At 38.9% G+C, this 17,280-nt stretch overlaps 1 protein-coding gene across 2 annotated transcripts in view; it reads left to right on the top strand.

The window, feature by feature from the left end:
* The window catches only part of HS3ST5 (heparan sulfate-glucosamine 3-sulfotransferase 5), a 135,279-nt gene that overhangs the window by 33,134 nt on the left and 84,865 nt on the right, over positions 1–17,280 (top strand). For both annotated transcript variants that reach the window (XM_035109117.3, XM_035109115.3), the window contains exon 2: positions 16,984–17,185. The gene's annotated coding sequence lies outside the window, so the exon portion shown is untranslated. The remainder of the gene's footprint in view (positions 1–16,983; positions 17,186–17,280) is intronic.

The raw sequence follows: 17,280 nt of genomic DNA, 5'->3' as shown, positions 1-17,280 counted from the left end.
GTCAATTACCTACCATCAAATGTTTTATTTGCTTGGGAGTTGCTGGGTTGTTGTTGTTGTTTTTTACACCTAACCTCAAGAATCAAGTAAGCAAAATCAAGTAGCATCTTTACACCTTCAGCCTCTGTGGTTGTTTACGCTGGGATAAGATCAGAAATAAGCCACCAACGTTTTATTTAAAAAGAAAAGCTTTTTTTTTTGCAGGGGAAGTTAAGGAAACATAATAGATGTCAGGCCTAATTCCTGAGAAGGTTAGTATTTTACAGATACAAATGTTACAATGTCGTTCCCATGCAGGCAGCTGAAAATGATTTAAAGGTGAAAGCCAATTGTTGCCCTTGTGCTTTCCAGCCAGTGAAGCTGTTTGCTGATGATGGAAGAGGACAGGAGGGTTGTTGTTTTTTCCTGATTCCCCCCTACCACATACAGGGCTCCATGAAAACAAGCTCCTGGGAATTGGGGGACTGTCCAAAACTGGGGGAAAGGAGAATAAGCAAAAATTAGCTGCCCATCCTCTTCCATTTGAACCCCACCCATCTTTTTCAATCTGCTTATGATATGGAGGATTTCAGCTACACTGTAAGATGCCACACCAGGCAACCAGAGTTAGAGATATTCAGTTCCGGTACAGAGTCTCAATGTAATCTGACCATCTATGTGAGGTGGATTTCAAACAATACTGTTCACCATGTGTACCACATGGAAATGTTTTACAAAGGCCTTGGTATGTTTATATGGAGCTGGAGCTGTTGTGTTTCACTGTCTGAAGTGGCTTTATTTCTAATTACGTAGTATGTGAGCAAAAAACAAGTATGTTTCAGTATTTATTTATGTATTTATTAGGAATACTTATAAACCACTAAACATCACAGTACTGCTACAGTGCTGTCTGACAATAAAAACTATACAAGTAAAACAAAGATTTAAAGAAGTTCTCAAATATCATTAAACACTGTCTGAAGGTAGTGTGATGCTTATGGAAACCCAGTAAAAATAAATAAATTTTAAAGCATTTAACAAAATACTTTGACTCTAAGTTTTATCCAAAGATCAGCATTCTTGATTGGTACAAACAACTCGGTATGCAGCTCCAAACAGATACTTCTCATCTGTCATGGCAGTGTCACCTTCTGTGATGGATAATGCTACCAATACCAATTTGGGTAGACTGTGTTTTTTGTACTGGCTGTTTGTACCACATAGATTAGCAGACTAATACATTATTTAGTGTTTCCATGGTATTCACTTTCTAGATATTTTAAGAATGCCCTCATGTCTGGCCAAGACTTCAGAGCCATGTTTTCTAGACATCATCAGCATACAGAGGACTTTCTGTGGCCCCTAAATGTCTTATTCATAGTGAAATGAGGAGATTCAAGGTCTTGGGGGCATCATTGTGGATGTTGCTTGTGCTTCTGATTAAGACAAACAATATGTTCTGTAGGGCAGCAGACTTCAAGGGCAATTACATATTGACAAAACAAGGAATAGAAATATGCTTCCCAAAATTCCAGGTGTGCCATGCACCTGACCTCCCAGCAGTGGAGTCACTTCCACTTACCAGCAGGGAGAGGGGCGAGGCAGTGGGGAGGTCAGTGCTGTGCAGGTACATTGGCAGAGACAATCCAGCACTCCTGACCCTTCCACCTTGTCCCAGTAAGTGGCAGAAGGATAGCATGGGAAGTTGCATTGAAAGCTGCTGGGAGGTCCAGGAGAACGGCAAAGGTCTGAACCCTGACTGAAATATATCAAGAAAATCAGTATCAGTTTGCAGGCAAGCACCTGCTTGAACAATTTATCTAGGAAGATAAATGTTAAGCACTGGCTGAAGATGTAATTCACCTCGTCCAGATCCCCAGCAGGTATCTTTATGACTCGTCATTCCATGGCCTCCTTTAAATAGCCAGGATCACCTCTTGGACCCAGCTGGACACTCTTGTCATATGTTTTAACCTAAACTAATGATTCATGCAGTAAGTCTTAAACTATTACATTATTTAGATTTGACAACACCTAAGCCCCGGCCCTGGCACTGACCCTATCTCCTTGTGGCCTTAGGACAGCTCTGTAAAATGCTTCTAAATAGGAGAGTGTTTGTCAGACTATGTCCAAAGGATCGCTCAGTTCCTCCATGAGAAGTAACAGCAGACAGTCTTGGCCAACACACTTTCACAGGACAATTTGCTTGCTTCAACCAATCTGCTTCAACCAATTGAACTTCCAGCCTACAATATTTCCCTGTCTCCAGAGCCCCCTGCAATACACATGTATTCTATGGTACATGTTTAGGGGTTGGAAAGCAGAAAAGATGACTCGGAAATGGTTCCTTTGGAATATGTTTACAAACCATGGACTAGGGAACGCTAGTCAGTGTGGCTGGTTTTACAACACGTTTGCAACAAAAAAAGGCATGGCACTTTTATAAACTGAATTCATATTTTTATTGATTTTATGGAAACAATTGGCACAGTATTCTGCTTTGTATAACAATGAATATGTGCTGGTTACAGGTAGGTAGCCGTGTTGGTCTGGATCGAAGTAAAATAAAAAAATTCCTTCAGTAGCACCTTAAAGACCAACTAAGTTTTTATTTTGGTATGAGCTTTCGTGTGCATGCACACTTCTTCAGACCTGAAGAAGTGTGCATGCACACGAAAGCTCATACCAAAATAAAAACTTAGTTGGTCTTTAAGGTGCTACTGAATGAATATGTGCAAATGCTCCCATGTATGAATACATATAAAAATAAATTCTGCCATTGCCTTCTTATAACTGAAATATTCTGTTTTTTTTTAAAAAAAAAAACCAAGCCATCCTGTTCTTCACTGCTCCTGGGGTGAAAAGTATAATTTGTTGGAGGCGATTAGACTTAGACACCATTCACACAATAATGATTTTTATAATTACGTATAGAAAAGATTGTGAATCCTTTTTAAGTACAATGAGCTGCTAATTATTCCTAGCCTGCGGAAAGAACAATAGATTAAACAATTTGTCTTTTAAAGCTTACAGTGCTGTATTTGGTGGATATAGTGGTTGATAAGGAAAATACTTTTAAAACACAAATCATGCAGTATTTAATGCTTCTTTGAAAACTGCTGTCTTCATGTTAATTATAATGGATCTTAAAAATGTAGATTGTATTTGAAAATATCATTTAGGATTTTACTAACAGCATACTTTTAAAGTGTATTTTCTACTGTTGCCTGAGAAGGCCAGTGACAGAAAGATGTAAGCAACATTATTTACATACATTTTTTTGCAATTCCTTTTTAACAGTTAAATAATAGGAAAAAAATATATAATAAACAGCTGGTAAACCTGCACTTCGGGGCACTGAATTCATCTAAACCTAACATCCCTGCAAAGTGATTTATACACTTATTTTCTTTTATAATAACACTGAATGGTCTTTGCTACTTCAAACTGATTGCCAAAGGACAGTTAGTTCTCATCACAAACTGTGGCAAAAATAGCAAGGGTGCTGAAATTTGTGCTTTTCAGAAGGATATAGAAACATGCAATTTACACTTGTCCCTTTTAACACTGTGCTTACTGTATCTACTCTGGCCAAATTGCCTTTTACAAGGAGAGCTATTTTTGTCCTTACACCATAGGCTGTATTGTAGCTGTACATGAATTACAAAACCCATAATCTTTATTTTCAAAATGATGGCACTACTTTTCTTCAGTTACTGTATTTACCGAATTTTAAGTTATAGCTGAGATTGCAGAGCATATTACAGTTCTCCAAATGGAAGAATTTCATTTGCAATTAAAGTTTTTGAAGTCTTTAATGCATCTGTCAGAATGAATGACAGACTCATTCAAGATTCCTCTTCAATATACCGTAGGTGAAATAAAAGTTGTCACAGAAGGGTTCTTTTGGGGTGTGTGTGTGTGTGTGAAAATTAAGGTTATCTGCAAACTTGGCCAGGGAATTCTGAAACTTTTGAAATTAAGCACTTGCCATTGCCCTATACTATTGTAATATCAGTTTGGAAGTAATTATTATGTATCATTCATTTTATAATTAATAGTTTAAATCATATCCATTTCTATTGTAGAAGCAAATTTTATTAATGCCAGTTGGTATAGGTTCATTGTTAGCACCATATTGGTTGGTCAACTCCAGAATTCTTTTGATATATTTGTTCAGGTGAAAATTTAATTTCCTTTTATCACATAACTTTTGTTTGTTGTTTTTAATGTTATAGGGTAATAAACAACATAATACTTGGGTTTCCTATGAAAACTTTTGTGCTTTGGGGTCACTGAGATCCAGGGAGAAGGGAGTGAAAGTATATAATGACTAATTTAAGCTCCCTGATGTCTTCAAATCTGGAAAAATGAAATGTACACGTTAGTACAGGTTACACATATTAAGTACCTTCTTGTACCAGGGTATCATTGACTATGATGGATATAGAGGGCTGGCATCTTTATGCAATTAATGTTCACACAAAACCATGGTAAGAAAGACAGGATTAAGCTTCCCTTCCCTATGTGATATGGCTTTTACCTCCTCATGCCTGCTAAGATTTTCTTTTTAACCTGATGTATTAGCAAGTAATGCATTTAATGTCACATCTAGTTTGTGACATAGATTTTCAAGAAAAAGAACCCACTTCGGATGTAAATCTGTGATGTGGGCTCTTTATCATGAAAGCATAGATTTTTAAGGGGCTGTACGACTTTTGCTTTGTGTAGCAACAGAAACTCAGAGTTACCCTTCTGGAATTTAAGAATTAAATGGTGTTTCTATCCTAGTGGTGCAGCAATAAAGCTGTTGGCATATTTGCAAAGCTTACAAATCTGGATGGGGGACTACGTGTTGAGATTCCTGTATTACAACAGGTTGGACTAGATGACTCTCAAGAACTCTTCCAATTCTACAATTCTATGATTTTTTTTTTTTTTAGTATTATTATTGAGAAGCTTTTCTTTTTTCAGAAACTGTTAGCAAGGTCCAATGCCAATATTCCTTCCAGAATATTTGTGGCTCACATGTATTTATGAGATATTAGTGTTGCAGCACATTTAATGTGATAGTAATAAATGTTCACATTTAAGACAAAATCAAAAGTACTTCTGAGACTGTGGGCTGTACACTCATAGATAGGGCATGCTTGTAATGTGATGGAAGTAATATTGATTAAGTTACAAGTGGTCTTTTCCAGATTCCAAAGAATGAAAAACTACCTTTCATGTCAGATTTGTCTATGACCAAAAAGGTACTGATGTTTCCATAGTGAAAATAGCAAGTGGTTTATTCATAGACTCCTTTTGTACCTTTGCTCAGTTGAATTCCAGATTGCACCAAAGCCAACCATTTCTTCTCTCCTTTTGTTTGCCCCTTGGACTATTAATCTGATTTTTTGGTATTGTTGACACGTTGCAATATGAGAGAGGGAAATAAAAATGAAATCATTTTCAGTGCTTGATAGATTAATACAATGAGGCATAGTATTAGTCACAATGAACATTTATTTCAGCACCAATAAAATATATTTTTTGTAGAAGATGTGGCTTGTGCAAGTATTTTGTCTTCGTTTTGTTAATATTCAGGTCACAATCAGAGACGGGAGGGAGGGATGGAGCCTAAGCACAATGCTGCTTTTGATTTTTCTGTCACTTAGATATTCATTAATAAACTGTATCTCTAACATTGCTCACTTCTCAAAACTCACACAACATTTAGATGAGCCACAGCGGAGTCAGAAATGTAGACAGTTCTGTGTTGTATTCATAGTGGAAAAGGTAACAGGAGCAAAGAGGTAGAATAATATTATAAACTCTGAAGAGAAACTATTTTATACTTCCTGGCATCATTTTCACTTTTTACCATTTGTTTAATTCAGAATTATATAAATTAACTATAAATCAATGAACCTTGTTTTTCAAATTAGCCCAAACAATATTGCTGTATATTTATTACTGTGTTGTATACTTATTTCATTTTAAAAAGTATTGTCTGATAAAATTATTTCAATCCATCCCTCTGCCTCCTTTCCTCTTCCCCTTACTGCGAGCCCTATAATTCCCCCGTCAAAGTGCAGAGAACTAGATCATATCAATCTTCTTATTGTCTTTGGAAAATCTAATCTGTGGGTCAATGTTGCCTAGCTTTATCTTAAAAATTATCCAGCAGCAATTTGCCTGACAATTCAGCTTCCTTAAACTAACCCCCTTTCCCTCCTCCCTACTTCATTTGATCAGGGAAGTCTAATTTGCAGCTGTCAGGAACTTGGATTGATATGCTACTTTTAAAAAATGATTTAGTCATGATTTACTCCAGTTTGGAACAGAAAGCAACAATATATTACTATCCAAGGAGCCAGTAATCGAGTTGTAAACCTATGTATTTTTGCCCACAGATGAACTAGAGCAGTTCGTTATCCAAGACTGCATAGGGCAGTTCCTCCATAGGCCACAAAAGCCACAGCCAAACAATTTTAGTTGAATATTTTCTGCATTGAAGGCATGGAAGACTATAAATTTGAAGTCAAGGAATGAAAAAGAGAGAGAAGTAACAGTCAAAACACAAGCTCTGAAACTATTTTTTTTTCTTTAAAAAAATGGCCTGGAAAGCTCAGGGTTTCAGAGCATAATATATTTGCAAACTATTCAGGAACCACTTAATATAAACAAACAAGAAAGCTAAGCACTTTTGCCAACAATGGGAGTGTGAGACTGTTTTTCTATATAATGCAAGAAGTATCTAATATCCTTTAGGTGAGCATCAGAGCTGTAGAAACCTTGATTACAAAGCTTGAAATGCTTTGTAATCATATTGTCAGATTTTCCTTGGCCAGGATCCAAACCTGTTGAAAAAGCTGTTCCACTCACACAGAGGGGCTTTTTAAGCACTTCCCTTCAAGTGCAGCCCCAAAGCCTAATCCCAGGTGTGAGAAGGCTTCTAAAGCACTACTTTATGTGTGGCTGCAATTGGATTTTCTCTCCCCGCACATTCTGAAGCACTTTCACTATTCGTGCACAGGGGGTGGGAAGTATTGTGGTAGATCTGAATTGTGAATATTTTAAAAATGTCCACCTTTTCCCAGTGAGCATGAAATTATCACCATCAGTTTATTACAGTCAACAGACCAGAAACAAGACCAAAAATTAACCATAGAATACACCAAAATTTGATACACAGGATATGCACCAAAAAGTGCAAAAAGGAACAAAAGTTTACAAAATAAGTAACCTGAGTTAAGTCCCTTGGAATAATCGCTCCAGTTTTGGCACTTATTTCCTCCTTAATTCTCACTGTCACAGATAAAAAATATTAGCCTCTATCAATGTCACCAATGGGATTTTTGCTCCCAGCAAATATTTAACATGGAATTGAGCTAACCTTCCTGGTAGTTTGGCCAATAAAAGACCAATCATTTGCTGAAAAGCTCCAGTGTAGAAATTGCAAAACAGAAGGAAGGACATGTTCCACACATTGTACCTCCTGGTTGTTTCTAGGGCAGACCTCTAAGGAGAGAGGAAGATCAGCATAGCTACCCCAGAGCATTTGAAATGATGAAATATTCAATCTTGCCAGAGTAAAAGCTCTGCAGTATTTAGATACATGTGAATTCCTAAAATAAGCAACTAACTGAAAAAGAACATTAGAGGAAATGCTCAAGGAGGAACATTAGAGGAAATGCTCAAGGAGGAACATTAGAGGAAATGCTCAAGGAGCAATGCGAGCAGGTTATACGTGTGAGCCAAAGGGTCCTGAAGGGAAATATCCTAGAACCTTTGTTTTACCAGAGCTAGTGCAGAATTAAATATCATTTGAAGAAGGAAAGAAGGATGCAAAAAGATGTTTGGGCAATAGACTTAGTTATACGCTATAATAGCTATCCTTGGGTAAATATGGTAGGCACCAAGTTGGACCATAAAGTGAGAGCTGGACCATAAAGAAGGCTGATCGCCGAAGAATTGATGCTTTTGAATTATGGTGCTGGAGGAGACTCTTGAGAGTCCCATGGACTGCAAGAAGATCAAACCTATCCATTCTTAAGGAAATCAGCCCTGAGTGCTCCCTGGAAGGACAGATCGTGAAGCTGAGGCTCCAATACTTTGGCCACCTCATGAGAAGAGAAGAATCCTTGGAAAAGACCCTGATGTTGGGAAAGATTGAGGGCACTAGGAGAAGGGGACGACAGAGGACAAGATGGTTGGACAGTGTTCTCGAAGCTACGAACATGAGTTTGACCAAACTGCGGGAGGCAGTGCAAGACAGGAGTGCCTGGCGTGCTATGGTCCATGGGGTCACGAAGAGTCGGACACGACTAAACGACTAAACAACAACAACCAAGTTGGTATTTTAAAGACAAAGATCTTGAACCAAAGTTTTAAGGCTGCCAACCAAGCTCTTATCTCAAAAGGACACCATCCTGTTTCCAGTAATATAGCTGCATTAGAAACACATCTTGGAATATGTAAAAGGACTTGTAAAACTTTAGCTCGAGCATCATTTAATTCCAACAACACTCCATTAATTCAAACAGGAGCTCCACAAAGCACTGAAATAACCACAGGAATATATTGGCATTCTTTAGTGTAAAAAAAGAAAAAGAAGAAGCACACTATAGCAGACTGATTCATTGAAGTTTTCTGAGAACCAAAGGATCTATGTGTAGCCCAAGAGATAAAATAGTGGAATACCACCCCCAAAGTGAGCACGAAATGGATTGGATACATCTGAACCACCAAAATCTACATCTTTTCAATCCATCAATTTGTTGAGCTTTTGGGGGGGGAGGAAAATCACTCACCTGTGACAACAAGGCAGCGGAAATTACTGCTTTTGTTTCCTGACTCGCCAAGAATATTTGACTCTATGGAGTAACACAGCGACAGAGGAGGGAGGCGGGGACTTTCGCTCCATTGCGCTCCATTTTCACTGCCGCCAATCGAGAGGGACCAGTATACAGTAGGTATACAATTGCTGCCCCCCAGAAATTGGCGTCCGGGTCCTCCGCACCCCTTGCACTCCAGGGTAAAGACGGCCCTGTATTTCACTATCTGAGTTGAAATGGGAATGTGCCTTCTCTCCTGTGCCCCGCCCCCTCCAGTTCTGCCATGTGCTAGAACCCTGGGAGCATTCTGTGAGGCATTCCCATTCATTGGGGAAGAGGTGGAAGTGTTCCATTTTGCAGCGGAAGCGAGAGCAACGCGTTCCCATTTGCTTCAGGGAGTGTTTTGGAAGGCAGTGTAAGCGGTAGGGTGGCCTGAGATGGGTGCTTCACCCTGCCTCACTAGTTAGCCAGCTCTGCTCACAGTTCTATCTTCTTTTGGCTTTTCTCTGTGTGTACAGTAACAAGCAGTACCTATTACTAGAGAAGAAATTAGAAAATAACACAGTTTTGATCCCTCTCTGGCAATAATTGGGACCATCTCCAATAGCCCATAGAATGCTGATCTTACACCACCTTAGATTTTTGTCCACCTTGTACAGTTTTGCCTGTTTTGCCTGTAAATGGCTTTTTAAGAGTCTTAGGCAGAGTTCTTACCTATCACCTGGTCCTTTGGTTTTTTTTTTTTGTTTTATTGGAGATGCCAAAGATTGAACCTGCAATCTTGGACATGCAACATGTATTATAGCACTTAACTAGATGCCTCAAGAATTTGGGTTTGACTGTTTCTTTATGGTGAGTTCACATGGTACGTTTTGTCCTTTTCATTTTCCTATTGAGAGTCATCCATTATTTTTTCAGTGCACACTCTACAATTAACCTTTTTATTACTGGAAGGCTTTTTATTACTGGAAGGCCTTAAACTTCCTAGAAATTTTGATTCAGCATACAGCCTGCCTGGTATTTTCCACTTCAGAAGACCACAGGTCACTGTGTTGTGGCAGAGCATATAGCTCTAGTGGCATTTCATGGCCTTCAAATAGTTCATGTCATTTAAACATTTCATGACATAAATGTTAATTTTTTTAGTGTGATCATTTCTAAGGTATGGCATATAATTGATATGCTGCTTTGGCATAGCATAGTTTATTAATATTTAATCAGAAGATAGAAGTGTTTTGGTGCAGAAATTCGAAACAGGTTCTGTATTTTACAGGTTGATAATAGCTCAAAAGTATTTTCACTTGGGATTCTTATTGTTCTTCCAACAGGAATAAATCTAGCTCTCCCCTCCGGCTAGCAGTACACTTCTCATAGTTTGATAATCCAGTCTTACTGAGCTCTGTATCCTTTTCCTCCTGTGTGAATGGCACACAAATTTGTGACTCAAGTCGGCCCATCAAAGTGCAGAGCTGTGGATTGCCTTGTATTTGCATCTAGGTTCTGTGAAGGCTGACAAAAAATTAGAAACCTTTCATACATTACTTCAGGGAAGCCTAGATTTGCCAGGAGGACTTTGCACTACAACAATCTTCATCCAATCACAGTTTCCTAACAAGGGTACTTGTATGATAAACACAATTGCTGCAATTCACCTGTTATAATCTTAGGTGTGCATTTCAAGCATTGTATGGATACATCTAAACTTGTAAATATGTGAAGTGGTCCTTATTGCCTTGCATGCCATTCACATGAGTGGTGATCTCTGCTGCATTTTCCTATATTTTCTCCATGAGCATTTGTTTCCTGCATCCTTTTTTCATATAGGTATGAATATTACTGCACATTATAACATGTTCAGTGTATTTTAACAACTGGCCATTTAGCGATATAGTGACTGAATACCTGATAGGAAGGCTGAGTTTTGAAAGCACAAGGAGGCACTTGCACTCCAATCATAACATTGGTTAAGCTTGTTTTCATTGCAGTAGATGCCAATTAAATTACTGATTTTCATAATTATAATTCAGCATGGTAAGAGTCGATAATGAATGTTGTCACACTCAAGCTAAGTTATTACTGTATAGGAGCTCAGGTCTTCCTTCTGTTGATGTACTAATCCAAGAGTTTGCAAACAACACATTATTCATTTTTTTAAATGTGGATTTCAGCAGCGTACAATGATATTCATTCTACCACATGTTGAATAGTTTATAGATTGATTAAGATAAGCAATGCTGAAATGTGTCAGTATTTTGGTAAAACCACACTTTATCTCTAGTAAAAACTCTTTCATTTGAGGAATCTATATTACTGCCCTGAAGAGACTGGAGACACAGCAGTGTTTTAGGCTGCTCAGCCTCCTTGCCTTACAGCTGATGCATGGGGTACTACGCTGCTTTCTTGCATGTCCTCCAGCCTCCAGCTGGCCCCAAAGCTTCAACTCAAGATATTTTGATCTGAATTGGAGAGAGTGTGGGAGAGAGTGCTGGAAAACAGGAGGGAAATGACATTTAGAAGCATTCTAGAGGGTGTTCCCCACTTATGTGATTTTCGCTTATGTGCGCAGGGCCCCGGAACGTTATCCCTGCATGAGTAGGGGGGACACCTGTTGGTTCTCCATAGGAAATGGCAATTTTGTAGAGCACTTCTGGACTTTAATAGTGCCACATGGCCTGCAAGCACTTCCCATAGCCTGCTACTAAAAGCATATTTTAACCTTTACTGACTAAATTGACACTGCTGTTCAGGTCTTGAAAATAGTTTGTTTATTGATTTATATTTCTAAATGTATGTATATTCTGCCCACTCATATATCAAAGCAGTGCACAACATATAATATTGTAAAGCAATACAAAATAATTTCAAGAATGACTGCCTCATCTAAAAAAGGGGGAGGATTAAACAACTGAATAATAGACTTGTTGACATGTTGTTATATTCCTCCAATCTGAGCTAGATATTCTGGCTGGACGAGAACTTGATTGAATGTTTCCCACTTCCTTTGTCCTTGGAGGTTCATGTGCCTCTGAAAATAAGTTTCTGGTGGTTGGGGAACCCTCTGGAGCTGGAAGGGGAAATCAGCAGGGAGCTTGCACAAGCTGAGGTGCATTTTTGCTCATACATGAGCACCTTGGAATCCAAGCCATCAATTTAAAGCCATTTGCTTTATTTTTATTTCTCCCTGAAGAAAAGCTCTGTAAATCTAAATCCCCTAAGCATTTTCTTTAGGAACAAATATCATACACAAGGATGATTTTGTCTTTTCCATTCTGAAAGTATGGCAGTTAAATATTCTCGTCAGTTGCTCGAAGGACTAAAAAGCTTATTAAAGCATCTGAAAGGGTGTTTTCTCTCTCTTTATGCTGGCTTCCATCTCTGCCTTTCTCTCATTATTGGTTATTTCTTTATAAATATTCATACTTTATCTAGAACTAATCGGTACTATGTTCCCAAATTAGCTGAGATGTTTGCCTTGGTGTACAGCCAATTAGCAGGAATCCAGGGATGTTATCCATTGACAGCTGGAAAGAGATCTCTAACAGCAGCATAAGGGGCTCCAGTATTACATAGTATTGGTGCATGAAGATTACATATTAGGATTTTAATCAGCATTCTGTCTACTGTTTTTAATTAGCAGTGTTTACCAGGAGAGCATTGCAAAAATTGTATTCTTAAAACAACAGATAAAGACAGATGTAACAGCTGTGATTGACTTTTGCTCTCCAGGACTACAGTCTGGATTTGCAGCAGAAACAAACTGTAAATGCCACAAATGGCTACTTTACAGCTCCCCAGAAGTTGTCTTACTCCTCTATGGAGAATGTCAAAGCTTCAAAGAATCAACCATCTGGCCTGAAGACAGGTACTCCTCCTCCACTCCGTAGACTCACTTCTGGTACACTCCCTGTGCCACTGCTTCAGTGAACAGCTGTGGATGGTGGCATCTGGTTCTTTAGGTTCACAGGTAGTTGCTTGTGGGAGTCTTGGCCAGGGTTGTCTTTACCCAGGGGTGCAAGGGGTGCAGGGCACCCGGGCGCTGAATTCTGGGGGGCACCAGGTGCCCGTCGCTGAAGCTGCCTAAGCTCTTAACTACCATATCTACCTGTTATGAAATATTAAATAATTTTCATCAAGCTAGAAAAACAAAAGACATATATACCTAGGTATTACCGAAATGTATACTTACTGTTTCACTAAAGGACTTTCGACTTTGTGTGCTCATTTACCAAAGATGTGCCGTGCCAGCGGTAGCGCTTGTCATTCACAACGGCGTGTTTTAATTTAATCACTTACGGTTCAAATTCATTTAGAGAAATTGTTAAAAAAAATAGTGTTTATTTTCATTAATTGTCGGCATTTTCTTTGACTAACAGCTTAGTACTTAGGGCTCTACTACACGTGCGTTTCAGCACGCGATTTTAGTTTTCTATTTCCGCAAAAACGCACCTAGAGCACACAATATGAATTCCATGAGCTGCATTTCTTCTTCATTTTATGATGAATGCTAAGCGAGAAACACGTTTCTGTTTCCTCCCTTCTTTCGTAAACAAGAGATAAGGCGTAAGCATGGTGTCTGCCATAAGTATAATAAAAGTTAATTTGGGGGTGCTGGGAAGATCTTTGCACCCCCGGCGGCGGATATGCTAAAGACGGCCCTGGTCCTGGCAGTGACCATACAGGACCTGCTGGTCTAGGAGGAACCTCTGAGGAATCCTGTCTGACAGCCAAGGCAGAGTGGTCCCCTGATCACCAGCAGTGGCCTAGAGCCTTGAACATGACCTGTCTCCTTAGCTGGTGCCTCTGGAGCCCCAATGCTTGCTCTGTTAGCACATGCTCAGCTATCAGGAGTGTTCCTTGGGCATTGCTCTCCAAGTTACATTGTGCTTTTCTGTAGGACTGCTATGATGGATTTCCAGATCATAGCATTTCCTGATAATAGGCCCATATTCTTCATGATGATAGGAACTAAGCAAAATGGCATTCATTTCTTTGGTACTTATCTGCTTTCAGAAAATATGGATGCTTCTGCAAAGAATGAATAATCAGACTAGATAAAGTTGTAAATATTTATGTTTCTGGAAGCATCGAGGGAAGAGGAGGGGAGTGCTTATCTCATGACTCGATTAGATTGCAATAATCTTTTCAGAAAACTTTGTGGTTGCCTCAGTTCCAAAAAAAATTCATTAAACCCCATAATAAAATCCTAAAATGAACAAATCCCAAACCGTTATTCCATTGAGATTGTAGATAATAGAAGAATGTGAAGATGCAATGTTTGTCGTGTTGTGTAATAGAATAAAGGTGTGCAGAACATATTTCTGAAAGTTGCATTACTATGACCTCAAAACGCCCTTTGAGAATCTACTTTGAGCAAAAACACTTTGGTTAGAGTATTAAAGCCCTTCAGTAACATTTATCATTTGTTATTTGTACAAGTCATACAACTTTGCTACTTTGCTGTTACAGATCCCACTTGAAAAATGTCCGTACTTTATAGCTTTATACATTACAAGGTTACTTTTTTGCTGTGAAGTTTTTTTAGTAAAAAAAAAATCATTTATTTAATATTTACAGTATTGAAAACAATTGTACATGCTAGTTTGGTGTGACTTCCTGTACTGTTACTGAGAGACCATGCAGACCAGCCTTTCTCAGCCTGGATGGCAACTTCCAGCCAGCATAGTCAGTAGTTAGAGCAGACCTTTCCAAACTTTCCATGTTGGTGATGCACTTTTTAGACATGCATCATTTCACGATACAGTAATTCAGTTTTATTAGCAAACCAGAGGTTAAACTAGTCCCTTTCCAGCCCTGGGAGGAGTGTGGGGAGCATTCATGCAAGACACCTACTACACACTGCAGCCGACACACTAATGTGTCATGACACACAGTTTGGAAAGCTCTGGGTTAGAGGATGGTGGGTACTGCAGTCCAACAACGCTTGGAGGACACCATTTTGGCTGCTCCTCATCTAACTGTAGTCCAACAACAGTTGCAGAAGCCACCATCCTTTAGAGATTCCCTTGAGTTTGTTCACTGGGAGACTAGCCAATGTTATATCCTCAAATGCTGAAACACTGCATGAGAGGGTTCAAGTAGATGCTCTTCTTGTATAAAGAGGTAAAAACCCTTGCTCTCATTGGCTCTAGGGTTGCCAGACTCAATAGAGGACAGGACTTCTGTGCCTTTAATTGCCCTGCTCTCTTTTGAGTCTGGAAACCTTAAAGAGAAACTAGCAGACCCTTTGCTTGGAAATTAAACAAAGGGTCTGCTGGTTTCTCTTTAAGGTTTCCAGACTCAAAAGAGAGCAGGGCAATTAAAGGCACAGAGGTCCTGTCCTCTATTGAGTCTGGCAACCCTAATTGGCTCCCACTAGTGGCAGTAGAAGCATAGTAGATAATGGATTCGATCTCAAGGTAAGTTAATTTAAGGAAGTTTAAGAAAATAGAGTTTCCTGCTCCCTACTTCCCTGCAGCCGCTTGCGTTCCCCTAAAAGTCTCTCTGGAGAGATGGGAAACACTCATTAACATTGTAGGGTGGGGCACGGAGGGCTGCTGAGCAGTAAAATTAAATCAGTGTGTATCCAAGGCAGGAAAGTTTAGTTGAAATCAAGTCTGGATTCCTTCATTCCTTCATTTATTTTTAACTGTGTTCTATTGAGGACAAATATATGCCTTGAACACAGGCTTTGCTATCATGCTTTAACTACTTCATACACATTCCAAGTCAGTAAATAGTAGTAAACATATAGATGTTTTCCTAATGCTACTGATGTTCATTTCTTTCTTCTGCTTAGTCATGAAGGATAGAAAGCTCCCAAGCCAAGCACTGGAAATGTTGTGGTGCTTGGGATGCAGAATTATGGGTAGAACCTTTCATATCAAGGCTGACACCTTCACTTTTATTGAACAACACTGCATCTCAATTTAAATGAAGATTTATTTATTTGTACGCTGTGAGCTAAATATACTCTCAAGGGGAGGAGGAAGTGGAAGCTTTTATTTTAAATTCAGTCTACTTTCCACTTATCAGCTTAGCTTGCCTCTTAAATACTGAGTTCAAGATTTCACTGGGAGGAAACATTTTAAAAAGCTTCTTTCCTAAAGCATAGATAATCTTTTCTATATAATGGCAGTCTTTTCAGAAGACAGGATAATGAATCACAGGGCAAAGTCCATGTCCGTTAAAAAAATAAAATAGCATGTACTTCAGTAGTAACTCATGGTACATTTTCTTCTTTTTGCCTAATTGTCAAATCACTTTTTAAACGAAGGGGAAGAAGTAAACATTACACACAAATATGTGCAGCAAAGCCCCAAATGTTTTGAACCCAAATTAATATAAACATATTTTAAAGATGTTAAAAAACCAACTCAATATCTTTGCCACCTTACCCCAAACAAATTAAATGTGATAACTCAAAATAATTGTTGGAGATGTAGGACACAAGGGCAGATTACTTATCTTGAGCTGCCCCAAAGTTCGGAATTTCTGGACCCCTTATATGTAGCAACTGTAAATCCACAAGTGATATTACTGGAATATTTAAAAGATCAGGTGCAAAGTGTGTATCTTGAAATAATAGTTATTTTAAGCTGCAGAAACCTGTGTTGTCAAAAACTGATATAAGGGGGGGGGACCCAATGGTAACCTGTTGGTTTGGAAAAGAACTGTGTACAATATGATCAAATTAACATATTGCAGGAGAATTCATAACAAGCAGCTTCTACCCATGCTATCCCCACCACTTCCTATCAGCTCTTCTTTGTTGTTATTCTAGTGGAGGTTACTGTGTAGAAGTGGATTGGATAAATAAGTAAATAAATGGCTGACACTGACTGTCTTCCAAGTTTACACCATTTGTTTTAATAGAGAACATTAAGTTGGGGGGTGGTGGGCATTTATAGATGCGCAGTGCTGATCAATACAGTTGCATTCCTATATCCCAGCCTTCCTCACCATAGTGCCCTCCAGGGGTGTTGGACAAGAACTCCCATCAGCCCCAGCTAGCATGGTAAAAAAAAATCAGGGAGGATGGGAGATATAGTCAAAAGCACCTGGAAGGTGTTGGAGATGGCTGCTATAGTGCAATGTTGTGGCCCTGTATTTTATTGTTTGTTTTAGACTTACATGAATAATATTGCTTCTTCAAAATAACTGCATTCTGTTTTTCCCCTTACAGCCTTAACAAGTCAGAACACATTTAAGAAGAAATATCTATTCATCCCTTTTGCATCTGGAGTCTTTTTACCATATCACTGATCTCTCTTATAAACTCTGAAGGCTTTTGAGCACTGAAGACTGGCAGACATAAATTCTTCTTTGAATGTTCTTGGTCTAAAGTAGATGTACCCGATCTTCTGGATGAGTATAAGGATAAAAAGGTTGGTGGATTATTTGAAAGCCTACAGCTCCAGAACTGTTTGTTTCTGTGTATATCTTACAGCGGGGTGGGTGGGCAGAGTTAATAGATGTCTGC

This window comes from Zootoca vivipara, chromosome 3 (genome assembly GCF_965207765.1).
Source record: "Zootoca vivipara chromosome 3, rZooViv2.hap1.1, whole genome shotgun sequence".
In the NCBI taxonomy this organism is placed as follows: Eukaryota; Metazoa; Chordata; class Lepidosauria; order Squamata; family Lacertidae; genus Zootoca; species Zootoca vivipara.
This window is presented reverse-complemented; position numbering and strand designations above follow the sequence as displayed.